This window comes from Hylobates moloch, unplaced genomic scaffold (genome assembly GCF_009828535.3).
Source record: "Hylobates moloch isolate HMO894 unplaced genomic scaffold, HMol_V3 SCAFFOLD_2, whole genome shotgun sequence".
NCBI lineage: Eukaryota > Metazoa > Chordata > Mammalia > Primates > Hylobatidae > Hylobates > Hylobates moloch.
The window spans coordinates 78,071,860-78,099,564 of record NW_026652277.1 but is presented as its reverse complement, the minus strand read 5'-3'; the positions used below and the strand labels follow the sequence as shown (position 1 = coordinate 78,099,564).

At 38.3% G+C, this 27,705-nt stretch overlaps 1 long non-coding RNA gene across 2 annotated transcripts; it reads right to left on the bottom strand.

Moving 5' to 3' along the window:
- Positions 1-5,614: 5,614 nt before the first annotated feature.
- Positions 5,615-27,637, bottom strand: LOC131382536 (uncharacterized). 2 transcript variants are annotated; one of them, XR_009212087.1, is made up of 4 exons: positions 27,511-27,637; positions 9,208-9,354; positions 7,752-7,848; positions 5,615-6,419 (listed from the first exon to the last, which is right to left on the bottom strand). It is a non-coding gene; the product is annotated as an uncharacterized LOC131382536 (long non-coding RNA). The 2 variants fall into 2 exon arrangements; XR_009212088.1 differs by lacking the exon at positions 27,511-27,637 and adding an exon at positions 14,477-14,575.
- Between the last annotated feature and the right edge of the window lie 68 nt (positions 27,638-27,705).

The following is a 27,705-nucleotide window of genomic DNA, read 5'->3' as shown; positions in this document are numbered from 1 at the left end:
CTCTCTTAGGAATTGCGTCGGGCATTTTTGTTTTTACACATTAACTAAAGGGCTACCCAAATCTTGACTCAGGGGTTCTTAACCTACATTTCATGCAAAAAATATATATATTTACATGTATTTTTTAGTTTTAGTCCTATTTGTATTATTTTACGCATTTAAAAACACAATCCTGAGAGGGATGGACCAGACTGCCACAGCAGCTCATAGCACAAAAAAAGGTTAAGAAGTCCTAGTTGACTTTGTATATATATAAAGAAGTCTATTACAATAAAAATATAACAGAATGTATTCACCTGTTTATATGCAAACATAAAAATGTAAATATTGAACAAGATTGCTTCAATATGCTTATTGTTTTCAAACCAACAAACTCTCTTAAGGTTCAATATGTAATAAAAAATAACAGAAATAATTATTCTATATGAATATTATGGTCCATAAACCAGAATGTATAATCTATACATTACAATGTAATGTATAAACTAAAATTTATAGCACAAAAGATAAATATGGCTTTGAAATTAAAGATATTCCACTCAACAGACAATATTTCATATTTGATATTACAATCATTTATTTTATGTCCTATTGTAATAAAAGGTGAGGACTCCTTGTAAAAAAGGAAATGTTCTACAGAGTCAATGTAATATATCAGATAGTTGAGATTCTATCTTGGTTTCTCTTCCTTCACTTAGCCTATAAAACTAGTTAAAAATTGAATTTCTTTTAGCAATTCAGTTTAGTACAGGAGTGACATTAACTAATAACAATAAATTGAACAAAGTCTACATTAGTTCAACTTAAGCCTATTCAACAGAAATGTAGTAGCTAAAAAAATACTCTGGGGAAGGTACCACAAAACATTATCTACCAGGGAACATAGCAAAAATGAGTTTGAAATTTCCTGAGAATGACCTTGTCTTAGAACTTAGGTGGTAGTCATAAAGAGAGAATGTTTTTAGGCAGTTAAAATACTTCCAGAACTCCATCAATTTTACCTGTGGTCCACTTTCCTAAATTGAACCAATGCCTTGGGCTTCTCTAATTACTATAGATCGTGCTCATATCAATAAAAGAAATTTTAAAAGAAAAAAAATCAGATTCAATCTAATCTTGCTATCATTTTTATGATTATTAGGAATCAAGTTTAAAACAATTAGTCTAACTTTAAAAGTTATATAAAATGTATGCATAGCAGCAATAGATAAATATATACAAAAACTGTTAATATCGTTATCTGCATGATTTCTTAAACATTTCTTCCTTGTGAATTCCTGTAATTTCAAATTCCCAAAATGAACTCATATTGCGTGTGTATTAAGACAAAACATAATAAATGTTATATGTGTGTGTGTTTTCCGACTTTTATTTTATACATCATTGTTTCTATTAGAAAGTGTTCTGTTGTAAGGAATAAAAATGTCAAACTAGAAGTGGCATTTTTCCATCTCATGTTATAGGATGTCCAGAGGTAGGCATGCAGAATCAGTTAAGTCAGAGCTTTGAGTCAGCTTCTCTAATTATACTAGGCTTTTTTTTTTTTTTTCTGACTAGAGGTTGGCTGTCACCATTCTAGGGGTCAAAGGCAGAAGGAAAGGGTCACTTCTCATTATGGATCTCTCCCATAACTCTCAGTACTTCCCCTTAAATTGGCTAGAACTGGGACACCTGACTGACCCTAAACAAATCACTAGCAAAGAAGATTACCTCGAATACTTTAAGGGAATAATTTGTCTTGTGGGACAGGGCTCAATTTCCCTGAACACTTAGCAATCTGATAACTAAAAATATTGAAGACTTCTTCTATTTTTTATTTTTGGGGTGGGGAGGAGGAAGAGAGAAAAAGAGACCCTTTCCTGACCTTTTGGGTCAGAAAACTGCAGTCCTTGCAATAATCACCAATTAACTTTTCAAAACAAAATTTAGACTATATATGCCACAAATTTAAGTAGCACATAATTTAAATACAATGCATAAAAACTAAATGAAGCTCTGAAACACAATGATTGCACAATAAATGCAGCTCTAAGGGAAAGGAACAGATTTTCATTGTTTTTCATAAATTAAATCCAAATATTTTAAACTCTAATGGTTAGAATCTTTATCTGCTGTATAGTGGATAGGTTCTGCCTAATTACTTACTTTCTTGGGAACTCTTGGCTCCTGTTTTTTTCTTCATTTATTTGTTTGATTTTATAACTAGTTCATTGGATAAGAAATGTTCACACGTTTTAAAAATTCTGGCCGTCACTTCAGATTCAGAGAACAATTATCAAGTAAGTTAACAAATAAATGGCAACTTGAAATTGATTTCCTAGAAAGCTCATGAAACTTAATTTCCAAATTCCTCACTTATTTCAGTCCACCCTTGGGGCCCTGGAAAATATGTTTTCACGGGGTCACATGTTTTTATAAATCCACACCCAAAAAAATATTTTAATTGCAATTGGTTAAGACTATCTCTTTCCACTCTTGCTTTCCCTCTGTCACCCTTCCCTTCAGATGAAGTGGTATTGAGATGGCCATGTGTATTTTTGGAACCCAGCCAAGGGAAATTTGAATTAAGAATATCTTTAGATTGACTCTAGAGGGATAGTGTGTGGCTCCTGGTTGCTTTCATGTTGAGCTAAGTCATTGCTAACCATTGCAAGAAACTTCCAGGCATAATACTAGAAAAAATACTAATATAGTGACTTACCTGGCATAGTGACAAGAAAGTGTAGGGCCAGAGGTCATATCATGATATGAATGTGTCTAGACATATGGCAATAGAACCATGTGAGTGGTGAGAAGAAAACAAGACACAAAATGTATAGAAGCTTCTCCGTGGAAAATTATTGTACATGTACACCCAAAGGTGATTCCCAATAAGGTCTACCCTTATATAATCCCTTTTCTTTGAGCATGATTGGAACCTGTGACTTGCTTTCAATCATACTTTGCCTGTGGCAAATTAATAAGATGTCATTCCTTGATCAGGTTACATTATCAAGCAAAGGTGCTAGGATATCAGTCCTGTGATTACATTACATTATATAAGACGATCTTAGCAAACTGAAGTGAGAAATTCACCCTTATGCAAACAGTCATATTGTAAAATGCCTTTGCAGAGAGCTATGTGGCAGGGAATTGTGGACAGCCTCTAGGACCTGAGAGTAGCCCCCAGTGGACAGCCAGTAAGAAGCTAGGGCCTTCAGTCGGACAGAGAAATGAATTCTTCCAGCATTCTGAAAAAGCCTAGAAGTGGATTCTTCCTTAGTCAAACCTCCAGATAAGCACACGGTCTGCAAGCACCTTGATTATAGCCCAGAGAAACCTTGGCAAAAGACTCAGTTTGTACCTGGACTCCTTACCCATACAAGCTATGAAATAAACATGTATTGTTTTAAGACACTAAGTTTGTGGTGATTTGTTATGCAACAATAGAAAACTAATATACTTAGCAGGAAAAGCATAAGGAAAAGATTTGGTCCTTATCAAATCCTAGTCAAAATGGAAATTCTCTTTTCAGAAGTACACTGAACAATGTAGCAGCATATGCAACTATAAACCCCCCTACATTTTCTTCTTTTGATTGGAAATGTACAAGATCCAATTTATGAGAATTCCTGTGCTTCTAGGGCACAAAACCATAGCAGTACTAGAAACAGCAAGTACATCTTTTTTATGCATTGCAACGTGTCAGATTTCATGCTAGGATGTCATTAGTAATAAACAGTTGTAAAACTGAAAGAAACCTTTCAAAGCTATCAATATATAAAAAATGGTATTATAAAATATTGCTACACTAAAATATAATCAAGTAGCATGCAGCCAAAATATTTTAGAAGAAAAAAAGTACTTTAGAGTTGTCAAGCAGTTAATAATAAAATATTACATTATTTTTATAGATTTAATGATGTTTGTGGTATTCATTAGTATAATGTTTTAGTTTTTTGTTGTTGTCAGAGATAGGGTCTTGCTCTTTCACCCAGGTTGGAGAGGTGTGATAATAGCTCACTGCAACCTCCAACTCCTGAGCTCAAGCAATCCTCCTGCCTTAGCCTCCTAAGTAGCTGGGACTGCAGGCATGCACTCCTATGCCTGGCTAATTTTTTTATTTTTATTCTTGTAGAGAAAGGGTCTCACTATGTTGCCCAGGCTGGTCTCAAAACTCCTGGCCTCAAGTGATCCTCCCACCTCAGCCTCCCAAAGTACTGGGATTACAGGCATGGGCCACCTCGTCCAGCAAAATATTTCCTTATATACCCACTTACAGAAAGCCTACCCATATGTAAAAACTTCAGACCTCAGAAAACATGGATCCTTATAATAGGAACTAAGCCCCTGCATTATTTGTAAGACCACCTCCCAAATTAACACGCCAGTCTGGTAAAGTGATTCACATCTTATTTTCTATGCTGAACTTACTATCTCAGTGATCTCCCCATAAAGCTAGGATAAGGTCCTGTCTTACTCTTGCCATTCTAATGCCTTTAATGCCTTCTCTCTAAAATTCTTGGAACTGAAGTCTGCTTTTTTATTGTTTTGTTTTGAGATGGAGTTTTGCTCTTGTCTCCCAGGCTGGAGTGCAATGGCCGCTGTCTCGGCTCTCCGCAACCTCTGTCTCCCAGGTTCAAGTGATTCTCCTGCCTCAGCTTCCCTAGTAGCTGGAATTACAGGCTCTCGCTACCAAGCCCAGCTAATTTTTGTATTTTTAATAGAGACGAGGTTTCACCATGTTGTCCAAGATGGTCTCGAACTTTTGACCTCCACCAGCTTTGGCCTCCCAAAGTGCTGGGATTACAGGTGTGAGCCACCGTGCCTGGCCTGAAGTGTGCTCTTAAACCAATATTAATCGGGGAGGACAGGCTAACTGATGGCAGGCTTTCCTGCTACAAACTATATGCCAGTCTATGTACCAAAATTGCTAATTATAGATTGCTAATTACTAAGTTCAACCCACCTGATAGAATGTATCTTGCTATGCTCTAATCCATTTGTTTGCTCTCCTGAACTTTCCATTATCTATCACTAAATGTGCCAATTGTGTTCTACTTCCAGCTTCATGTCCTACCATTTCTAAACTCCCCTTCACAGAAAATTTCTCGAGTTGTTAACACCAAATAACTCCCCTTCTTTACTTCCCTTTTAATATTCAATGCCTGTTAACTTGCCTCGATTTTTTTTTTTTTAGACGGAGTCTCACTGTGTTGCCCAGGCTGAAGTGTAGTGGCATGATCTCGGCTCATTTCAATCTCCACCTCCCAAGTTCAAGTGATTATCCTGCCTCAGCCTCCCAAGTAGCTGGGATTAATAGGCATGCACCACCACACCTGGCTAATTTTTGTACTTTTAGTATAGACGAGGTTTCACCATGTTGGCCAGGCTGGTCTTGAACTCCTGACCACAAGTGATCCGTCCCCCTGAGCCTCCCAAAGTGCTGGGATTACAGGCATGAGCCACCATGCCCGGTTCAATGCATGTTAACTTGGACCATGCTATGACTACTTGGTTGAAACTTTTCCTAAGCTCACCAAAGATCACCCTACTATCAAAACAAATGGAGATGTATCTCTTTTTTACTTACTTTAATATTCATTAATATTCAAACAATTGTTCATTCCTCTGCAAGGAGCTCAGGTGGAGGAAGACGTGGCCACATATGGGTGAATATTGGAGTAGGGGGATATGGGAAGAGGAGAAGGACTGACTTGGGATAGACCATGTGACAAGGTAGTGAGTCAGGAGATTGCCAAGCACCAGGGAACTACATAGGAGCTAAATCGAAATGTTAGTCAGGGTGGGCTTCCATAGTAAAATACCATAGGCTGTAGATGCGTGGTGTTATTTCTGAGGCCTCTGTTCTGTTCCATTGGTCTATATCTCTGTTTTGGTACCAGTACCATGCTGCTTTGGTTACTGTAGCCTTGTAGTACAGTTTGAAGTCAGGTAGCGTGATGCCTCCAGCTTTGTTCTTTTGGCTTAGGATTGTCTTGGCAATGCAGGCTCTTTTCTGGTTCCATATGAAGTTTAAAGTAGTTTTTTCCAATTCTGTGAAGAAAGTCATTGGTAGCTTGATGGGGATGGCATTGAATCTATAAATTACCTTGGGCTGTATGGCCATTTTCATGATATTGATTCTTCCAACCCATGAGCATGGACTGTTCTTCCATTTGTTTCTGTCCTCTTTTATTTCATTGAGCAGTGGTTTGTAGTTCTCCTTGAAGAGGTCCTTCACATCCCTTGTAAGTTGGATCCTAGGTATTTTATTCTCTTTGTAGCAATTATGAACGGGAGTTCACTCACGATTTGGCTCTCGTTTGTCTGTTATTGGTGTATGAGAATGCTTGTGATTTTTACACATTGATTTTGTATTCTGAGACTTTGTTGAAGTTGCTTATCAGCTTAAGGCAATCATCTGATCTTTGACAAATCTGATAAAAACAAGCAATGGGGAAAGGATTCCCTATTTAATAAATGGTGCTGGGAAAACTGGCTAGCCATATGTAGAAAGCTGAAACTGGATCCCTTCCTTACACCTTATACAAAAATTAATTCAAGATGGATTAAAGACTTACATGTTAGACCTAAAACCATAAAAACCCTAGAAGAAAACCTAGGCAATACCATCCAGGACATAGGGATGGGCAAGGATTTCATGACTAAAACACCAAAAGCAATGGCAACAAAAGCCAAAATTGACAAATGGGATCTAATTAAACTAAAGAGCTTCTGCACAGCAAAATAAACTACCATCAGAGTGAACAGGCGACCTACAGAATGGGAGAAAATTTTTGCCATCTACCCATCTGACAAAGGGCTAATATCCAGAATCTACAAAGAACTTAAATGAATTTAGAAGAATAAATCAAACAACCCCATCAAAAAGTGGGCAAAAGATATGAACAGACACTTTTCAAAAGAAGACATTTATGCAGCCAACAGACACACGAAAAGATGCTCATCATCACTGGTCATCAGAGAAATGCAAATCAAAACCACAATGAGATACCATCTCACACCAGTTAGAATGGCGATCATTAAAAAGTCAGGAAACAACAGGTGCTGGAGAGGATATGGAGAAATAGGAATGTTTTTACACTGTTGGCGGGAGTGTAAACTAGTTCAACCATTGTAGAAGACAGTTTGGTGATTCCTCAAGGATCTAGAACTAGAAATGGCATTTGATCCAGCCATCCCATTACTGGGTATATACCCAAAGGATTATGAATCATGCTACTATAAAGAAACATGAACACGTATGTTTATTGTGGCACTATTCACAATAGCGAAGACTTGGAACCAACCCAAATGTCCACCAATGATAGACTGGATTAAGAAAATGTGGCACATATACACCATGGAATACTATGCAGCCATAAAAAAGGATGAGTTCATGTCCTTTGTAGGGACATGGATGAAGCTGGAAATCATCATTCTCAGCAAACTATTACAAGGACAGAAAACCAAACACCGCATGTTCTCACTCATAGGTGGGAACTGAACAGTGAGAACACGTGGACACAGGGTGGGGAACATCACACACCAGGGCCTGCAGGGGGAGGCATAGCATTAGGTGAAATACCTAATGTAAATGACGAGTTAATGGGTGCAGCAAACCAACACGGCACATGTACACATATGTAACAAACCTGCACATTGTGCACATGTACCCTAGAACTTAAAGTATAATAAAAATAAATAAATAAATTAATTAATTAAAATACCATAGGGTAAGTGATTTAAACATAAGATTTAATTCTCACAGTTCTGTTGGCTGCGAAGTCCGAGATCAGGCTGACCACATGGCTGGGTTCTGGTGAGGGCCATTGTGGCTTGAAGATTGTTGCCTTTTTGCTGTATCTTCACATGGGAAGGGGGGAGAGAGACAGCGTGAGCACACTCTTGTCTCTTTTTATAAGGATGCTAATCCCATCATGAGGGGCCTGCCATCACAACCATATCTGAAAATACCTCCCAAAGGCCCCACCTCCTATAATACCATCACATTAGAGGTTACGGCTTCAACAGATTAATGTGGGGAGACACAAGTATTCCATCTATACAGTGTCTGAAGGCCATCCCTCCCTCTTCAAGTAAGTAAATCACATCCCTGACTAAGATGCCCCATTGCTGTTTTTCTTCTCACTGTCTAGCGACGTCTTTCCATTTTCAGATATCTGCATATCATCCATTTATCATTCATGAAAACAGTCATCATCCTCAAACAGTGTCGAGCCCCCATGTGAATGATACCATGTGAAAATCCCTATTTTCATCAGTCTACACCGTGAAGAGTGCTAGTGGTGTGGAAAAGAAAGCCCAGAATCAATACTTGAGTGGAACTGGACAGTGATAAATTCCTATACCAGTTCACTCTTAGCTCTGTGAAACCATCTCCTCCTGGTTTTCCTGCTACCTCACTAGCAGTTTTTCCTCAGTGTTTTTCCTTTTCTTCTTCTACCTGACATTTATGTGGTCTCATATTTAGGGATTCTTGGTTTGTTTGTTCATTCTCTCTCCCTTGGAAGAGAATCCTATATATGTATGTGTGTACATACATGTGTGCGCACAAAAACGTGCATGCATATATATATATAAAATTAAATTTATATATTTATATATTATATAATATATAAAATTAAACATAAATTTATATATTATATATTATATATAAATTTATATATATTAAATATATAAATTAAATATATATAATCAAATTTATATATTGAGCTCAGATATCTCTCATGTGCTATGGATTCATACATCCAAATTCCTACTTGGTTTCTCCAAATGCACAGCCATTAGATATCTTCAAGTAAATAAGTCTGTAATGTTATAATGAACTCTCTATCTCTCCCCTAAATCACTTTCTCATCTATATTCTGCCCATTTCAATGAAGGCACCAACACTGCCCAGTTTTTTCAAGCCAAAACCTGGGATTCATCCTTTATTCATCTTTCACTGGTATCTTATATCCAGCCCATCAACAAGTCTAATTGATTCAGTCTGCAAAATATTTCCCAAATCTCTTCCTTTCCCAAATCTCCATTTCACAAATTTATATCTCCATTGTTACTGATCTAGTCCAATCTGTCATCACTTCTATCACCTGATTAGAGCCACATTCTTCTCACCGATTCCCTCTTGCTCTCCTATAACCAATTCTCCACTATGCAGCTAGAATGCTCTTTTCAAAATATAATCAAAATATAACTCACCTACATAAAATCCTTAATGACTCCCCATTGCACTTAAAGTAAAATCCGGATTTCCCTCCTTGATGTTCTAAACAAACTTTGAACAATTGTTCCTGGCTTCAGGCTGAAAGGCTTTGGGACTTTGACAATGTAACATTTTTCCTTCTCCTGCAAAAAGATAGAATTAATAAAATGTCATCACTGTTCCTAAAGAATAACACAGCAAGGCCTACCCTATACTCCAGGGAAATATATATGTGTATATGTAATATGTATTTTATAGATATATCTATATTTAATTTAATAGATATATGTGTATCTGTATATACACAAATATACACATGAATATATACATGTATATGGACATATGTACACATATACACATGTGTAATACATATACAAAATATATATTATATATACCTGTATAATATATAATTTATATGTAATATAATTATATATAATTATAAATAATTTATATATCATTTATAACACAGATTATATATATTTGTAAGTTTGTAAATATATATATACGTGCTAAGAGAAATAAAATATGCAAAGCTGTGCAAAATTCTTTGTGCGGAAATGATACAAGTTTGCTATCTAAATGTTTTTATTAGATAATACAGAAAAATACTACCTTTATCAGTTAGAATGCTTTAAGCTACAAGTAACTGAAAACACAACTAAAAATGGCTTAAGCAAAAAGACATTTAGTATTTCACATAACAATCAATCCCAGGCTGAGTTGTTTCAGAACTCCACTGAATTTAGGACTTCAGCATATTCACTCTGTCAGTTTTTGATCTCAAGCTTCTCCATAATTATGGTCAGGAGAAACCTCTAACAGCTGCAAGTGTCACTCCCTCATAGAAGAAGCCCAAAGACACAAAAAGGAATATTTCGTTAGTGTGTCTGTTCTCATCAAAAGGCAGAATCTTCTTTAGTCAACCATCTGTAAGACCATCCCTCACTTATTACTCAGAATTGTCTCACATGCCAATGTCTAAGCCAATCCACTTTTGAGTGGACTGGGATTATGATTCTTTTAGACCAATTGTTACAGGACCACCAGGTTCATATGCCTGCTATGCAATAACAGACCAATACACTGAGATAGCAGAGTTAGCAGCAGAGAGTTTAATGATTACAGGGCAGCTGAGCGAGGACATGGGAAAAACCCTCAACTCCATCTCCATGATGAGTTCTGGGCTGAGGTTTCTAAAGGGTTGTGGACAGCTAGGGGCTGGAAGATTGAAGTTGCTGATGGGTCAGGAGAAGAGAGATGAAATCATCAGGATGTGGAAACTGCATTCTTTGGTGAGTCAGCACCTCATGGGGTCCTTCAGACCTGCTGGCATCAGTAGTTTCACATCAGTCGTTTCACTGGTATGCAGGACTTGAAAGAATATCTCAAATGGAAAAAAGCTTCACAATGCTTAAGATGTTATGTAGGGGAACTATAATCTTATGACAGGGTCTACATGATTCTGGGGCAATAGGCAGGAAACAATCATGAGGAAGCAGGTCAGACAGCAAGCTGACCTAATGATTAATGCTGAATGTGCTGCAAGCTTGGTTCATTTCTATTTCTCTCCTTCCCTTCTTCCCTGGTGAATTTTATGCAGTTGATAGGGACAGTTTCACAGTCATAACTCAGTGCGTAGAGCTAGGGAAAAACAGCCTGCCATGAAGCTCATGGCAGCACCATATCTGAACAAAATTGGGGTCCTATTAGCAAGAAGAAAGGAGATCTCTTAAGAAATAAGTTGTATGGTGTCTGTCACACTTTCAGCAACTAAATACAATTTGCGATTAGGTGTCATCAGTGTCCATTATTTCTGTCCAGTGGAAGTAATAAAAGTAATGGGATCATCTGGCACTTAAAGCATTCATCAGATCTGTCCACAAAACTTTATGGTGTAAAATCTATTTCTTACCTATTACCTTCATCTTCAATTTCCCGAGACATAGAAATAATGACAGAATCTCACCAGCAGAGGGCTAAGAAATCATGCAGGTAATTTTATTATTATTATTATTATTATTATTATTATTATATTATCTTTATTTGATAATAAAGAACATGTAGGAAAAATTTTTTGAGTAGTGTTTACCTCTTGGCATACTAAAACTGTCATTTCACTGGTTCATGAAAACAGACACTTTGATTCTCAGTTAGTCAGAGATGATAACCCGGACTTAGCATTTGCTCTCACATCTTTACTTCCTATCCCTGCCACTATGCATTAAAGCATCCCTAATTACATCAGTGAGGGTATTATCCAGATTGTAAATAACTGCTAGGAGCTCTAATGCCTGGAATATAAAATTTAGCCCAAATCCAATGCCAAACGATAAGAGCATTCTGAGAGAAGATGACTCTTTTGACAGCTTCTTCAATGGGACTATTGTGGTCAAGCATGGCTCCACAAAATTGTTTGTGGACCTAGAGCCAATACGTGGTGATGAAGTTTGCCCTAGGATGCGATCGCTAGCAAAGAAGATGCATCAAATAGCTTTGCCTCTAGTCACCACACCGTTGAAAAGGAAAGCATTGACTAAGTGTTGGATTGGATTCAGAAGCTAGCTGATCTAAGTACAGGTCTTCAGGCTTTCTTGAATTTTTGCTGGTTGGTGGTAAATACAGTTTTTATTTTGCCTTTCTGTTGATAGAATCTCTATCACTTGATTATAGGAGCAAAATTCTCCATTTACCAAGCTCCTTAGCTTTCCTTAGCTGAAGCTGAGGTCTTCAACTCCATATTTAGCACTTTGATTGTGTCTTCATATTAGATAATGAGGCCATCTATAATATTTACGTAGAAACCTTAAATTGAGCACCCAGTACACAATAATCTTAAGCACATTTTCAACCAGTGTGTATTCTCCATCACTGTTTCTCTCAGATTTCATGGTGCTTTGAATGTCAATATATCAAAATTTTATACTTATTCTCTATCTTTATGTCTACTTCCCTCCGTATATATATATATACAGCTATCTCTGCTGGGAAAACCTACCACAGACATTTTCTGTAGCAGAGATCACTAATGCCTGCTCTGAGCTAGCCAACCAGATGATATGTGACACCTGAAGTGATAAATGTACGGCTCACTACCTATTGTATAGTATTATGGTAATAATATGTTATTACTATATCAGTGCAATATGGTTTCCACAAATATGAAGGCTGCATTGCCACCATCAAGACAAGTTTGCAGATCTGTGCCTCTCTGGCTTCAAGGTTGGAATCAATTGTCAGTGTCCCACTGCCGTTCTAGTAGAGAACGCCAGAGTAAATGCAATTGTGTGCTCATGGAGCAATGCTGCAGTCATAGTTGAAGGCTGGGCTTGCCTAGACTGCAAGTTCGTCACGCCAAGAGTGCCTTTGTTCACTGTGTATAAGGGCGAAGAGATGAAAGAAGGGGAGTATTCAGAAGCATGGATGGCCTAGGGAAAGATCATAAGGCAATGTGGATTTCAGAGGATCAGGGAAAGAAGGAGAGAAATATAAGTTGTCTATTCCCTTTAACTTGCCACATCTTAGCATAGCTTATCTTTAAATCCTCAGTGTCTAGTTAGATTGTCTTTACTTTCAAATGTGATTGCTCCTACATAACTCATGTGTACCTACAAATTTTTTTCTATTTTCATCCATGAAAGTAAAGGCTTTAACAAACAGAATGACATATAGATGTGTGTATGCATGAGTGTGTATGAAGATGACAGAAAGAATAAGCTTAAGGCTGGGTGTGGTGGCTCACACCTGTAATCCCAGCACTTTGGGAGGTCCAGGCAGGTGGATCACTTGATCAGGAGTTCAAGCCAGCCTGGTGAACATGGTGAAATCCCCCTATACTAAAAGTACAAAAATTATCTGAGAGCCATGGAGGGCACCTGTAATCCCACCTACTCAGGAGGCTGAGGCAGGAGAATCAATTGAACCTTAGAGGCAGAGGTTGCAGCGAGCCAAGATCTGACCACTGCACTCCAGCCTGGGCAACAGAGCAAGATTCCGTCTAAAAAAAAAAAAAGAATAGGCTTAAGAAGGAAAGGCTATCATCCCTGAACTTGAACCTGAAATACCTGTTGTATTTACAAATTCCCAAGTAACTCAGCTCATGCTCCTCTCTAGTTTTATTCTGAACACTCTTCCTCTTACAGACTACAGTCTAGCTGCATTAGCAGGCAGATCCTGATGCATTTATACCATAAAGCCTAGAAAGTCATTTTATTTTATACACTTTTATTATTATATTTTGAAGTTATTATATTTTGTCTCCAGTCACTGTTGCTTAAGTAGTTAAGTCAAACAATAAAGTGTGAAGATAATGGTGGTGGCGGCAGCAGAGGCACCAGCGGCCTGGGCTGGTCCCAAGCAGCGGAGGCAGCAGAGCTGAGTGGCGCCCCAAGTGTTGGATGCCTCAGCTGGAGGCCATCAGCAAGCTGGGCTGCTATTACTCACTGGAAGAGGCAGTGAGGCCACAGCGCCACCCAGTGCCCCTGGGCACGCCTGCACCTGCCCTGCCTGCTGCTCTGCCTGGCTGACCCAGTGAAGCAGCTACATTGTCTGGGGTATATATCCTGGAGCTCGTCATTGCATGCCAGGAAAATTTAGAACATGGACACACACCAGGAAGTTTGGAGAGGAGGTTTAATAGGCAGAAGGGAGTAGATGGGTCCCTGCCTGCAGCACCCAGAGCTGAACCTGAAGCCACAAAGATAGGCTGACAAGGTGGCCCATGAGGTGTCAGCAACATCCCAGCCCCCTGGGTATCCCCAGTGAGTCAGGGTACTGATTTGCTATAGCTGGAGCTATATGCCCCTCCCCTCCCCTCAGTCACCTTTTAGGGGAGAATGGAGGGCAGATTTGTAACCTCTGGTGCTCTGCAGGGATCCTGCGCTGGAAGAAAGTTCATAAATGGATGAATGCCTTTTAAAACTCTGGCTTGTCCAAGCATCATTCAGCAAAGCATTTGGCTAGGCTTAGAGAGAAAAGCCAGATATGAGAAAATAGAATGTAAAATAGAAAAAAAAGTCAAGAAGGTGGAGAGGGCAGTCAAGATCTGGGTGATTCTTTAGGGAAAGGGCTGGTTGAGAGGTTTTGATGGAATCCCATTCTCTGATGTGGCCAGGAAGCCATGCTAGAGGCCAGTCCCCCCTGGATGTGACTCTGGCTTCTTGGCAAAGGTGGAATAAAACCACAGAGAACATTTAGAACAGGGATGTTTGCTTTGAGGTCATCTGAAAACCAGTAACATAGAAACCAAAAGAACTCACTCTCCCTCACCTGGTTAGGATCAAAACTCCTTTATCCAGGGAAGTCCATGCCCTGAAGGGGCCACCGTCCAGCTAAAGATCACTGGATGCCAGGCATGTGTCATCAGGAACCAGCACCTGTCCTTGCCCCTATGAAAAGCCCTGGGGGTATCATTACATCCATCATGAACATCGGGTTTGCAGCAAATGTGACTACATGCCACCAGGATCAGCCTGCCCCATGGACTGGGCTAGCCAGTTTTGATATAGAGTCAACCTCCCTCTTCTTGTTATGAAAACACCAGCTCCTGCACCCCTGGGGTGTTACCTGGCACCTGTGCAAAGAAAAGGAGGAAGACTTAGAAGAAAAGGCAAAGACAGGCAAAGCAGAATCTCAACTTGTCAGGATTAGGACATTACTGATTTTTTTTTCTTACTAAAAGAGCACTGAATTTCCTCTGACAGTGAGTCACCTTTGCACCTCCTGTTCTCCCTCCCAGCCTATCAGGTGATGCCACCACCCAGCCTCATCATCAGCTTCTTCCTAGTACAAAACTGCCATCAGTTGCACGTTCTGAGCTCTGGGATGTCAGATTTAAGCATAGCCTGCGCCAGGGCCCCCCCTCCAAGCCCCTGCCTCTTAGGATGATCATGGGTTTATTCCCTTCCTCCTACACAGTCGCTTCCCTTCACCGAATTCCCTTCAAAGCCAGTCTCCTGAGCACTTTTTCTTCTGTGCAGTCTTGGGTGTTTGGCTGTTGGTGTTTTAAAATTTGCTCTCTATTCCCCCTCACCTCTCTCCGTGTTGTTGTGAAGCTGAGCACTGGTTAGGATGCATTTGAATGATGTTAGCAAGATCCTGTTTTCCTCATCCCCTGCTCTGTTTTATTTATTGTTGAATATTTCCAATGATCCATATCAAAGTCAATAAAAAAGAGCTATTTTATTAAAAAAAAAAAGCTACCATAGATTGGGTGGCTTATAAATGACAGAAACTTATTTCTCACAGTTTTGGAGTTTGGGAAGTTGAAAGTTAAGGCACTGGCAGATTCGGTGTCTAATGAGGGTGCACATCCTAATTTATAGACAGCTGTCTTCTCACCTGCCCATGGCTAAAAAGGCAAGGGAGTTCTCTAAGCTCTCATGTCCCAAAGGCCTCACACGACACTGGGAATTAGGTTTTAACATATGAATTTGGTGGGAATATAAACATTGTGTATGGCACATATATTCTAATTTATAGATAATTTAAGTAGATAATTATTCACATTTATTGAAAGGGTTATTTTCTTTACGATGGAATTTCCTCTTGGTTCTCATCAGTTAGCCTCCAACTAGTTCAAATGTTACTACAACACCTTTGGGCAAAGAAGCCAGTCTTCAAATGCGAAAGGTCAGCTGCTCTCCAATTGTGTTCATGAAGGCCTGACCTTAGGACTCAGGATTTCCTAATCTTTTTGATAGCCACAAAACAGATGTTCCAATTTTTGATGTCTGGGCATAATATACTAGAAAAACACTAGATTAGGAAGAAAACTACGTTCTAGTCCTGACTCTGCATCTACAATTATGTGAATTTATTCAAGCCATTTAATGTCTTTGGGTCATCCTCTGTGAAACAAGGGGTTGAACATTTAGATGATGGTCAAGCATCCTTTCTGTGCTAATATTCAATAATTCAGGAGCATGGAGTAAAAACAATACATTTTTAAATGTTCTGTTGGGAGGCCAAGGCGGGCGGATCACGAGGTCAGGAGATCGAGACCACGGTGAAACCCCGTCTCTACTGAAAATACAAAAAAATTAGCCAGGCGTGGTGGCGGGTGCCTGTAGTCCCAGCTACTCGGAGAGGCTGAGGCAGGAGAATGGCGTGAACCTGGGATGCGGAGCTTGCAGTGAGCCGAGATCACGCCACTGCACTCCAGCCTGGGCGACAGAGCAAGACTCCGTCTCAAAAAAAAAAAAAAAAAAGTTCCGTAACTATAAAACATTGGCATCCGACACCAGGAAGAGGTCATTTCCTGACAGTCCACGCCTATTGCACTAAAGTGTTCACTGAATGCAGATGCCAGTGAGAAGCAACTTCCCGGCCATATGCATTAAGAGACAAAATGGCAGAACATGAGCTTCCGGGGGCACAACACCGGAAAAGGGAAGAAAGCCTCAAATGGGCATGCATGCAACTTCCTAAACACACTGCTTGTGCTCACCTCCCAAGTGTAACGAGGGCACTGCACATGCAGGCATTTCACCTTAAGGGAAGAATTATGGGAAAGAGGTGCAAGACACGGGAAGGAGGGCCAGCCCATAAGGTCCTAGAATCAAGGTTAAACACTGCATTTGAACTTCTCAGTGCCCACTTGGGTCCCTTCCAAGCGTACTTTCCTTTCTTTCCTGCTCTAAAGCTTTTTAATAAACTTTTATTCCTGCTCTGAAACTTACATTGGTCTCTTTTTCTGCCTTATGCCCCTCAGTCAAATTCTTTTTTCTGAAGAGGCAAGAATTGGGGTTGCTGCAGACCCATATGGCCCCGCTGGATTTTGGACTTGCATGGGGCCTGTAGCCCTGTCGTTTCAGCCAATTTCTTCCATTTGAAATGGGCGTATTTACCCAATGCCTGTACCTCCATTGTATCTAGGAAGTAACTAACTGGCTTTTGACTTTACAGGCTTATAGGCAGAAGGGACTTACCTTGTCTCAGATAAGACTTTGGACTGTGGACTTTTGAGTTAATGCTGAAATAAGTTAAGACTTTGGGGGACTGTTGGGAAGGCCTGATTGGTTTTGGAATGTGAGGACATGAAGTTTGGGAGGGGCCAGAGTTGGAATGATATGGTTTGATTATATCCCCACCCAAATCTCATCTTGAATTGTAGCTTCCGTAATCCCCACGTATCCTGGGAGGGACCTGGTGGGAGATAACTGAATCATTGGGGTGGATTTCTCCCATGCTGTTCTCATGATAGTGAACACATCTCATGAGATCTGATGGTTATATAAAGGGCAGTTCCCCTGCATACATGCTCTTGCCTGCTGCTGTGTAAGATGTGCCCTTGCTCCTCCTTCAACTTCTGCCATGTTTGTGAGGCCTCCCCAACCATGTGGAACTGTGAGTCCATTAAACCTCTATTTCTTTATAAATTACTCAGTCTTGGGTATTTCTTCATAGCAGTAAGAAAACTGACTAATCCACATGCAAATGGAAACAAAATGTGAGCAGGAATAGCTATACTTTTATATAATAAAGCAGTCTTTAAGTCAAAAGCAACAAAAAGAGACAAGGTTATTATATAATGATAAAGGGATCAATTTAGAAAGAAGACATAACAATTATAAATACATACGCACCCAACATTGGAGCACCCTGATATTTAAAGCAAATATTATTACATATAAAGGAAGAGATAGGCTCCAATACAATAATAGTTGGGGATATCAACACCTTGCTCTTAGCATTTGACAGATCATCTACACAAAAATTAACAAAGAAATATTTAATTTAAACTGCACTTCAGATCAAATGGACCTAATAGACATTTATAGCACATTTCATTCAACAGTCAGAGAATGCATATTCTTTTCATCAGCACATGGAAAATTTTCCAGAATAGACCACATGTTAGGCCACAAAACAAGTCTCAAAAAATATAAAAAAATTGAAGTCATAACAAGTATCTTTTCCGTCCATAATGAAAACTATAAATCAATAACAAGAAAATCTTTCAAAACTATACAAATGCATGGAAGTTAAACAACATACTCCTGAATGATCAATGGATCAGTGTAGGTATTAGAAAGGAAATCTAAAAATTTCTTGAATCAAATGAAAATAAAAACATATGATTCCAAAACCAATGGAATACAGCAAAAGAATATTGAAAAAAAGCAATATATTGCTATTTATAGCAATAAACACCTGCATCAAAAGAATAGAAAGACTTCAAATAAACCTAATAATGCATTTCAAGGAACTAGAAAAGCAAGAACAAAACAACCTCAAAACTAGTAGAAGAAAATAAGTAATAAAACCAGAGCAGAAATAAACAAAATTGGGATTGAAAAATCATTAGGAAGGCTAACCAAGGAAAAAAAAAAAAGACCCAAATTTTAAAAATCAGAAATGAAAAAGGAGATATTACCACTGATACCACAGAACTACAAAGGATCATTAGAGACTATTATGAATAACTATACACCAACAAATTGGCAAGCCTAATGAAAATTAATAAATTCCTGGACATTTACACCTACCAAGATTGAACCAAGAACAAATAGGAAACCCAAACAGACCAACTACAAGTAATTAAATGGAATTAGTAATAAAAAGTGTCCCATCAAAGAAAAGCCCAGGACCTGGTGGCTTCACTGTTCAGTACTATCAAACATTTAAGGAACTAATATCAATTCTTCTCACACTCTTCAAATTAAAGAGGAGAGAATTCTTTCAACTTATTCTGAGACCAGCATACCCTGATACCAAAACCAGACAAGGACACAACAATAAAAGAAAACTATAGGACAATACCTATGATGAACATAGATGCAAAAATCCTCAACAAAATACCAGCAAACTGAATCCAGAAGCACATTAAAAAGATCATTCACCATGATCAAGTGGAATTTACCCTAGGGATGCAAGGATGGATTAACATATGAAAATCAATAAACATGACACATCACATCAACAAAACGAAGGACAAAAACCACTTAATCGACTGGGTGCAGTGGCTCATGCCTGTAATCCCAGCACTTTGGGAGGCCAAGACAGGCAGATCACCTGAGGTCAGGAGTTCGACACCAGCCTGGCCAACATGGTGAGACCCCATCTCTACTAAAAGTATAAAAATTAGCTGGGTGTGGTGATGCATGCCTGTAGTCCCAGCTACTTGGGAGGCTGAGGCAGGAGAATTGCTGGAACCGGGAAGGAGGAGGTTGCAGTGAGCCGAGATCATGCCATTGCACTCCAGCCTGGGCAACAGAGCGAGACTCCAACGCACTGTTGGAGACTCCAACTCCAACGCACCCCACCCTCCCAAAAAAATAAAAAACCCACCACTTAATCATTTCAATAGTTGTTGGAAAAGTATTAATAAAATGCAACACCCTTCATAATAAAAATCTTCTAGGTATAGACTAGGTTTAAAAGAAAATAACTCAACACAATAAAGGCCACATATGATAAACCTAAGGCTAAGATTATGCTAAATGGGGAAAAGCTCAAAGCTTTTCCTCTAAGAACTAAAATAAGACATGGATATTCATTTTCACCACTCTTATTCAGTGTAGTACTGGAAGTCCTAACCAGAGCAATTAGGCAAGAGAAAGAATAAAAGGCATTCAAATTGCAAGGAAGAAAGTCAAATTGTCCCCGTTTGTAGACAACATAATCTTATATAAAGAAATCTTTTAAAGATTTATGAAAATACTCTTAGAACTGATTTTAAAAACTCAGTAAAGTTGCAGGATACAAAATTAACATACAAAAATGCGTAATGTTTTTATATATCAACGAGAAACTAGTGAAAACAGAAATCAAGAAAGCAATCTTATTTATAATGGTTACAAAAAAAGAAACTCTATGATATAGTTTGGCTGTGTCCTCACCTAAATCTCATCTTGAATTGTAACTCCCACAATTCCCACTTGTCATGGGAGGAAGCCAGTGATAGGTGATTGAATTACGGGAGCAGGCCTTTCCTGTACTGTTCCAGTGATAGTGAATGAGTCTCACGAGATCTGATGGTTTTTTAAAAGGGGAGTTTCCCTGCACAAGTTCTCTTCTCTTGTCTGTTACCATGTAAGATGTGCCTTTCACCTTCCACCATGATTGTGAGGCCTCCCCAGCCATGTGGAACTGTAAGTCCAATAAACCTTTCTTTTGTAAATTGCCCAGTCTCAGGTATGTCTTTATCAGCAGCGTGAAAATGGAGTAATACATCCTAGAAATAAATGTAACCAAGAAGATGAAAAATTCTTATAAGGAAAATTATGAAACACTGATTAAGGAAATTGAAGAGGTCACACCCAAAAAATGAAAAGGTATCACATGCTCACAGACTGGAAGAATTAATATTTTTTAAATGACCACAATGCCAAAAGTCATCCACAGATTCAATGCAATTACTATCAAAATTCCAATGACATTCTTCACAGAAATAGAAAAAAAAAAATCCTAGCATTCATATGGAACCACAAAAGACCCTGAACAGCCACAGCAATCCTGAGCAAAAAGAACAAAGCTGGAGGCATCACAGAAGACTTCAAAATATACTACAAAGGATCATGGTACTGGTACAAAAACATACACATAGAGCAATGAAACAGAAGAGAGAACATGTACAGAATAGAGAAACAAAAGGCATTCAAATTGTAAAGGAGAATGTGAAATTGCACCTATTTGCAGACAACATGATATTACACTTTTTAAAAAGTCTTAAAAGCTTCATCAAAATACTCTTGAAGCTGATAAACAAATTCAGTAAAGTTCAACTTATTTTCAACAAAGGTGTTAAGAACATTCAGTGGGGAAAGGACAGTCTTTTCAATAAATGGTGCTGGGAAAAACTGAATATCCATATGCAGAAAAATGAAATTAGATTGCTATATCTCATCATAGGCAAAAATAAAATCAAAATGCATTAAAGCTTTACATGTAAGACCTGAACCTATGACACTCCTAGAAGAAAACATTGAGGACATACTTTAGGACATTGGTCTGGGCAAAAATTTTTGGGGTAAGACCTCAAAAGTACAGGCAGTCAAAGCAAAAATAGACAAATGGAATTACATCAAGCTAAAATCCTTCTGCATAGCAAAGTAAACAATCAATACAGTGAAGAGACAACCCAGTGAATGGAAGAAAATATATGAAAACTACTCATACAAGAGATTAATAATCAGAATATATAAGGAACTCAAACAACTCAATAGCAAAAACCCCCAAATCATCTAATTTTAAAATGGGCAAATGATCTAAATAGGCATTTATCAAAAGAAGACATATAAATGGGCAACAGACATATGAAAAAATACTCAACATCACCAATCACCAGGGAAATGCAAATCAAAATCACAATAAGATATCATCTCACCTCAGTTAAGATTACTATTACCAAAAAGACAGAAAATAACAGATGCTGGTGAGGATGTGGCAAAAGGAGAACACTAGTGCATTGCTGGTGGGAACGTAAATTAGTACAAAAACTACGAAAAACAGTATAGAAGTTTTGCAAAAATCTAAAAATAGATCTACCACATGATCCAACAATCCCATTCCTGAATATACATCCAAAAACAGAACTCGATAAATTTAAAAGGTATCTGCATGCCCATGTTTATTACAGTACTATTCACAATAGCCAAGATATGGAATCAATCTAAGTGTCCATTAACAGATGAATGGATTTTAAAAATGTGCCATCTATACAAAAACACGAAATCATGTAGTTTGAAGCAACATAGATGGAACTGGAGGTCATTATGTTAAGTGAAATGCCAGGCATAGAAAGACAGATAGCAAAAGGTAAGCAACTTCAGCAAAATCTCAGGATACAAAATCAATGTACAAAAATCACAAGCATTCTTGTACACCAATCACAGACAAACAGAGAGCCAAATCATGAGTGAACTCCCATTCACAATTGCTTCAAAGAGAATAAAATACCTAGGAATCCAACTTACAAGGGATGTGAAGGACCTCTTCAAGGAGAACTACAAACCACTGCTCAATGAAATAAAAGAGGATACAAACAAATGGAAGAACATTCCATGCTCATGGGTTGGAAGAATCAATATCATGAAAATGGCCATACTGCCCAAGGTAATTTATAGATTCAATGCCATCCCCATCAAGCTACCAATGACTTTCTTCACAGAGTTGGAAAAAACTACTTTAAAATTCATATGGAACCAGAAAAGAGCCCACATCGCCAAGTCAATCCTAAGCCAAAAGAACAAAGCTGGAGGCATCACGCTACCTGACTTCAAACTACACTACAAGGCTACAGTAACCAAAACAGCATGGTACTGGTACCACAACAGAGACATAGATCAATGGAACAGAACAGAGCCCTCAGAAATGATGCCGCACATCTACAACTATCTGATCTTTGACAAACCTGACAAAAACAAGAAATGGGGAAAGGATTCCCTATTTAATAAATGGTGCTGGGAAAACTGGCTAGCCATATGTAGAAAGCTGAAACTGGATCCCTTCCTTACACCTTATACAAAAATTAATTCAAGATGGATTAAAGACTTACATGTTAGACCTAAAACCATAAAAACCCTAGAAGAAAACCTAGGCAATACCATTCAGGACACAGGTATGGGCAAGGACTTCATGTCTAAAACATCAAAAGCAATGGCAACAAAAGCCAAAATTGACAAATGGGATCTAATTAAACTAAAGAGCTTCTGCACAGCAAAAGAAACTACCATCAGAGTGAACAGGAAACCTACAGAATGGGAGAAAATTTTCACAACCTACTCATCTGACAAAGGGCTAATATCCAGAATCTACAATGAACTCAAACAAATTTACAAGAAAAAAACAAATAACCCCATCAAGAATTTGGCAAAGGATATGAACAGACACTTCTCAAAAGAAGACATTTATGCAGCCAAAAAACACATGAAAAAATGCTCATCATCATTGGCCATCAGAGAAATGCAAATCAAAACCACAATGAGATACCATTTCACACCAGTTAGAATGGCCATCATTAAAAAATCAGGAAACAACAGGTGCTGGAGAGGATGTGGAGAAATAGGAACACTTTTACACTGTTGGTGGGACTGTAAACTAGTTCAACCATTGTGGAAGTCAGTGTGGCGATTCCTCAGGGATCTAGAACTAGAAATACCATTTGACCCAGCCATCCCATTACTGTGTATATACCCAAAGGACTATAAATCATGCTGCTATAAAGACACATGCACACGTATGTTTATTGCGGCACTATTCACAATAGCAAAGACTTGGAACCAACCCAAATGTCCAACAACGATAGACTGGATTAAGAAAATGTGGCACATATATACCATGGAATACTATGCGGCCATAAAAAATGATGAGTTCAAGTCCTTTGTAGGGACATGGATGAAAATGGAAACCATCATTCTCAGTAAACTATCACAAGGACAAAAAACCAAACACCGCATGTTCTCACTCATAGGTGGGAATTGAACAATGAGAACACATGGACACAAGAAGGGGAACATCACACTCCGGGGCCTGTTGTGGGGTGGGGGGAGGGAGGAAGGACAGCATTAGGAGATATACCTAATGCTAAATGACGAGTTGATGAGTGCAGCACACCAACATGGCACATGGATACATATGTAACAAACCTGCACATTGTGCACATGTACCCTAAAACTTAAAGTATAATAATAATAAAAAAGAAAGACAAATAGCACATATTCTTACTCATAAGTGAGAGCTAAAAAAGTGGATCTCATGGCTGTAGAGAGTAGAATGATGGTTACCAGAGGCTGGGAAGGTTGGGGGTAAGGAGGATGAAAAAGGTTGGGTAATGGGTACAAAAATACAATTAGATAGAGGAAACAATTTCTAGTGTTCGATAGCACTAGAAGGTGACTATAGTTAACAATAATTTATAGTATATTTCAAAATAGCTAGAAGGAAAGACGTGAAATGTTCCTAACACAAAGAAATGAACAATGTTTGAGGTGATGGATATCCCAAATACCCTCATTTTATCATTATACAATGTACGCAAATATCAAAATATCCCATAAACATATGCTTATTATGTATTAATTTAAAAAAGAAATAAAACCATAATATTGTTGAACATCACACAAAAGCAACAGAAAAGGGAATTCTCTGAAATTAGAAAAGTTTTCCCAAAACCTGTGAGAAAGCAAATAAGCATAGAATAAGAAAGTAAAAATCTGCTTTGCCATTCATCAGCTATGGGTTAAGAGGCATAAATAAAGCCAGCTGTGAAATTAATAGAAAATAATATTTCCCTCTGGAAGATGCTTTAAAATGTCACACACACACACACACACACCCTTAGAGTAACTACTGATTTTTTACTCACACAATGCCCTTTTCTCTAAAATCATAGAGAACTTATGACAATATCAAAAGATTGTCAAAAATTCTGCTGTTTAAATCCTATTATTAAGATTGAGATATCTCACTCTTGACTAGAATATCTAAAGTCAAATTGACACAGAGAAATAGTTTCTACTTCTGAGAGGCAGAACTTCGCAATTTCCAAAAAACAGAACCCTGGGTCCATCTTGTATTACATTGGTGCAAAAGTAATTGCGGTTTTTGCCATTCCTAACAGTTTAGATGTAGTGTAGACTTCTTTACAAACATCCTTGCTTTCTTTTGAGTCTATCAAAGCACTACTTCATTTCAATTCCTTCTAAACTCCATACTTCTCCAAATTCCTACAATAAATCTATCTCTTCCTCTGTTGGTGAGGCAGCCCATGGTTCTTCTTGAATGTGGGCTCCCTCCTTGCAATAAGCCAGTAAACCTGATGATATGGTCTGCTCTGTGTCCCCACCCAAATCTCACCTCAAATTGTAATTCCCATGTGTCCAGGGAGAGACCTGGTGGGAGGTGATTAGATCATGAGGGCGGTTCCCCCATGCTGTTCTTTCGATAACGAGGGAGTTCTCATGAGATATGATGGTTTTAAAAGTGGCAGTTTTTCCCACGCTATCACTTCTCTCCTGCCACCATGTAAGATATGTCTTGCTTCTCCTTTACCTTCTGCCATGATTTAAGTTTCCTCAGGACTCCCCAGCCATGCGGAACTGTGGGTCAACTAAATCTCTTTCCTTTATAAATTACACAGTCTCGGGTATTTCTTTATAGCAGTGTGAAAACAGACTAATACACCTGACTTTCTTAGAATACAGTTTTGTTCCTGATAAACTTAGGCTTACAGGGCTAAGAAGCCTGTCTCATATTAGTTCAGGAACACCAATTTCACATAAAAATGAACAACAACTCACGCCTGTAATCCCAGCACTTTGGGAGGCTGAGGCAGGCGGATCACGAGGTCAGGAGATCGAGACCATCCTGGCTAACACGGTGAAACCCTGTCTCTACTAAAAATACAAAAAATTAGCCGGGCGTGGTGGTGGGCGCCTGTAGTCCCAGCTACTCGGGAGGCTGAGGCAGGGGAATGGCGTGAATCCAGCGGGCAGAGCTTGCAGTGAGCCAGGATCGTGCCACTGCACTCCAACAGTGCGAGACTCCGTCTCAAAAAAAAAAAATGAGCAACAAAAAAAGCATCAAGTTCAAATCCCATGCAAAGTCATTATGTGAAAAGAGAGAATAAGGAATATAACATCATCATCACAGATAATAAAAACATGCCTGAAAGATGCACTACAAAATGATTTATTATTTTGAAACTAGCTAAATGACATTAGAGAAATGATACAAGATATGGAAGAAAACTTGATTCTGAATTAGAAAAACCTCAGAAATGAGGTGACAGAACTCAGGAGAATTAGTAATAAAGAATAAACTAGAAGAAACACAAAAGCTAATAAATATAACAGATTATGATTCCCTGTAAAGAACCCGAGTCAATCCTTAGATCAATGTTTCTCTAATAATTCTGATTGTCAGACACTCTTTCTCCAATTAATTATTCAGGAGGGGCTCATGAAAACACTAGTCTCATCAAATTGATATATCAATTGTTGATAACAGTTTGTACCTTTTGTATATGAGTTAGTTTTGCTGAATGTAAAATCTTTTGCCTACACATTTTTCCCTTAAGTTTACTCAATATGTCATTCTACTTTCTTATGACATAAAGCCTCACTGTCAAAAAGCTGTGATAGCCTAGTTTTCTTTCCCATTTTACATATGGGACAAAACATTAAAATCTGTTAAATCTGGTTGCTTGTTACATGCCTGAAATAATTCACACCATATTTTATCAAATCTAACATGCCCTCAATTTTAAGATACATCGTTTTCTGTATTTATTTTTAAAAATTCATCCTCTATTCATGGATATTAAAATACAAAGAAGTGTGGGTAATGGCAGGCCATTGTTTTGGACTAGCCTTCTACACTAGGTCCCATCAGAGCAAACCAGAATGGAGTCGCTTGTGCTAAGCACCATGTAATTAAAGTGGATATTGAAAAAATGAGCCAGTTTTTTTTTTTTTTTTTTTTTTTTTTAAAACAGGAGATTCTAGTTAACCTAGTGGGCATAATAAAGAAGTATGCTTTTTTTTTTAACCTTTACAAGGAAAGAAACTTTGAAATAATCTGATTTTTGTTCTGTTTCTGCTTTCTTCAGTCCTTTTCATTATCTTCAGTCCTATAGCATTATCTTAGTTCTAGAGCAGAGCCTTGAAAGAATAGAACACAGATCAAGTACATTTTAATGTGGAAAAGGTTCACAAGTGGATCGAGGAACACGGATAATGCTATAGGTGAGCAACATAAAGCTTCCAAGTATTTTAAGATGTGCAATTTTAAGAGAATAGAGGGGCACAAAGGATAATACAGTTTTGCCTAGACCCTCATCTCCACGAGGAAAAACTTCTAATTAAAAATATGATACATCACAGAAAATTACGTAATACCCAAAGTCAAAGTATATGCTAATTTAAAAAATCCTGCAGATATTTATTCAAATATACAGTGTTATTTAGAGTGAAAGACAAATCCTAATGTTATTGTGTCCAAATCATTGTTGCTTTCTAAGAAAGGTGACATGGAAGTAAATGAAAAGAATTATATGAGAACTTCTTAGATATGTGTTCTGGTAATCTAACAGTGATTAGCTCTATGACCTTGACCAAGTCACTTGCACTGACCGGAAGTTCCTTCCCCTTACCCACAAATTTAAGGGACCAAACTGGATGATCTAACGACATCTATGGCACTAAAACTCACATGATTCTATTAAATCTGAGGCAGTGCCTCACGTGTAGTGGACTCTCAAAATTATTTATTAAATGTATAACATCTTTAAGTGGTATCCCCTCACTGACAATCTGGAGCTATTAGCAGCCTTCAGTTTATTTATAAAATAAAGCTGTTACCTCTTCTTAAGACTCTTTTAAGGATTTGCAACGCAATCCCATCATTTCGCGGGTTACTAGAGTCTTGCATGTTTGGCTGTAGAGCAAGGGTGATGCGTAACTTCTGAACTTTGGTTCCATCTACATCTACCGGATGCGGATGCCAGTCGCAACAGTAACGCCCCCTTCGGCCACCTGCACCACAGCACGCCATGC